The sequence below is a fragment of the Arvicola amphibius genome, chromosome 12 (assembly GCF_903992535.2).
Source record: "Arvicola amphibius chromosome 12, mArvAmp1.2, whole genome shotgun sequence".
NCBI classification, from domain to species: Eukaryota; Metazoa; Chordata; class Mammalia; order Rodentia; family Cricetidae; genus Arvicola; species Arvicola amphibius.
This window is the reverse complement of record NC_052058.2, coordinates 130955274-130958300: the sequence shown is the minus strand read 5'-3', so window position 1 is coordinate 130958300 and position 3027 is coordinate 130955274.

Below are 3027 nucleotides of genomic sequence, written 5' to 3'. Positions count from 1 at the left end.
AAGTCCTCTTAGTCTATTGGCCAATAATATGAACGTATCCAGGTTTGGTTGCAAATACTGCACCCACAATGAAGACTCCTACATAGACGGGATATTTCTACAGAAGAGGGCTTGCCTAAGACAGGGAAAGGGCCTCCCAAAGACAGGTACTGGTTTACTCTTCTGAGATGACCTAAGAAAGGAGGAACTTCTGTTTTATAAAAAAAAAAAAAAAATTAGGGTGGAGATGTTGAGACTAATGTGTCCTGGCCTTCAGCTGCTCTTTCCTGCTAGAACCTTCTAATTGAGTTTAGTATAATCAATACCTAGTTTAGAGGATCAGAGGATGGGATTTTCACCTGTTGACCATTGACTGCAGTGCATTTAAGTCTACATGGTGTTGAAAAAGAGGTGCATTGGTATCAGTGTTTAAAGGTCTGTGTTTCGGTCTGTCTTTGCATCTGTATACTCAAACTCCAGCCCCTTGCCTGAAGCTCACCAATTGGGTTTTAGCACACAGAGTGCAGACATAAGGGCATAGTGTGTGGCAGGGAACCATAATTGAAATTGCTTGGAGGAACAAACCAGTTAAATGGTGTTTATGATTAGTGGGCAGTATGCTGCTCTGTGTCAACAGGGACTGAATCAGCACAGAGGTGAGGTAGCATAGAATTTAGATCCATTTCTGCAGTTCACTAACATAGATAAACTACTCAATTAAAAAACTGGCAGGAGAGAAACCCCCTCAAGCTGAGCTTCATGTTTCAGAATAGCGCCAACATATGGATAACTGAATTCACATAGCCTGAGACAGATTAGCAAGTAATTCTAGAACAAAATAATAGCATTATGCATGGTTTCATGGTAGTAGCAATTTCTTGGTTCTGCTCTGCATGATAGAGGCAACTAAGCACTCTCATCTCAGAGAGGCTTTCTAACTCAGAATTAGTTGAAAAGCCTTGCAGCTTTTTAAAAAGGTTCTGCAAAGAAACATTTAAATGGCTTTGATAAAAACCTGACTGAATGCTTTTTGGTTTTCAACTATAGCAGGGAAAAAAGCTGCACCATTTTAAAATGCCAGCTTTCTGGGCTGTCTTGCCAGTGCAAACACTGATTCTTTGAGGCAGGAGGTCCTACTACAAAGAGAGCATTTGAGTTTTGTTTGTGGACACGCTGTTGCAGCTTGCTTGCTGGCAAGGACATTGAAATGTCATAGAGCTGTGACAATAAACATGACTGCAGATGGTACCTCCACCATGAGCCTGGAATCTCACAAAGCTAAGGAATGGGGTGGATCCAGCAGTCAAAGCAACACCTTTAATCCTACCCATATTGCTTGGTGAATTAAAGACTTGTACATTCTGAAAAAAGAAAATAAACAGTAAAGAGAGATTCAAAGACAAAGTAAACCTCTAAATGGTTTACAGGTTGTTAAAAATATATTCAAGCTTGAAAAAAAAGGTTAAATTCCTTAAAATAAAAAAAAGAAATAGAGTAGTTGGTTGTGGTGGTATACACTTTTCACCCTAACACTTGGAAGACAGAGGTAGATGAACTCTGTGACTTCAAAGTATGGTAGCACACACCTTTAATTCCAAACAATGCCTGAGAAACAGAGACAAACAGACAGATCTCTGTGAGTTTATGGAGTGGTAGCACACAGCTTTAATCCCAACACTGGAGAGGCAGAGACAGGCAGTTTTCTGTGAGTTCAAGGACAGTTTGGTCTCTGGTCTATAAAGTGAGTTCCAGGATAAAGATAAACAAACCCTATCTCCCAAACCCCAAAATTAATAATGAATGAAATAGAGTTTAAAATAAAGTTGTAGAAAGATGGAAAACACTCAGAGACTCTTGATACTGTATGTTATTATGTTATCTTTGGATTATTTGAATTCTGAGAAAGGAGCAAGAGGTGCTAAAGGATATTTGCTTATAAATGCAGCTGAATTATTCTAAGGTAGGTATTTTGAAAATACCTTGACTTCAAAATTGAAGTCAAAAGTTATGTTACTTTTTAGAAGATATTTTGCTTTTGTTTCCAAAGGAAATGAGAAGCTGTGGATTCATTCTGAGTTAAGAAAAATTAGTTTTGATCAAGGAAGACTATCTGAGAAATCTCCGGTAGGAATAGATGGCCCAGATGTCTGAGCTCTATATCCAGAAGAGATTCAAGATGCTGCCTGAGATGATCAAGCCTCACAGGATACTCCAGTCAGAGTTTGATTATAACTCTAAATTTTCATTAGGTCTCCAAAACATTATCAGCACCCCAATCATCCGGAAGTAGCCTGGAATACTATACTCACATTCCCCCAAAATGGTGAATCTCTCCCTCCTCAGATTCTTGTCTCTGCCCAGAAGTTCTGCCTATCCTCTCCTAAATAGTTATTTCCTATTCAGCTCTTTATTAAACCAACAATAAGGTTCCTTAGTCAGGTGAGGGAGGATAGGGTTACATCTTCACCCAGTGTGAGAAATATTCTACCTTTCCTTCATTTTGTCTAAACAGAAAGGAAAGGTTTTTACTGTAACACATTCAAGCTATATGAGCAATTATCAGGTTAGAGTAACATTCGCAATGCTCAGTCCATTTGTATTTGGTAACATCTGAGAAAGTACTATATTATCTATACTATCTTGTGAGTCCAAAATATTGCACCAAAATTACTTCCTATCTAAATTTGTATTACTAACCTAAAAATATATTTGTAGATCTTAAAACTTTTTCTAATAAACAACTTAAGCTTTTGTGTCTCTAAACAATTATATAAAAAAATCTTTGTGTTAATTATTTTCATGGGAAGTATGTAATACCTTGCTGTCATCATCAATAAACACTTGATTTTCAAAAAAAGCTCATGCTGTCTAATTTTCTAATTAGGAATGGGAATAAAGTGTGAAAGTATCATATACAAGAGCATTTATATTTAAAACCACAAACACTATGTCAACCCAAAGAGCAAATTTGAGCCTGTTAGAACCTAAAATGTAATAGTGTGATGAGAAGTATTTTTCCTCTTCTATAACTTATTCTAACTTCAGGTT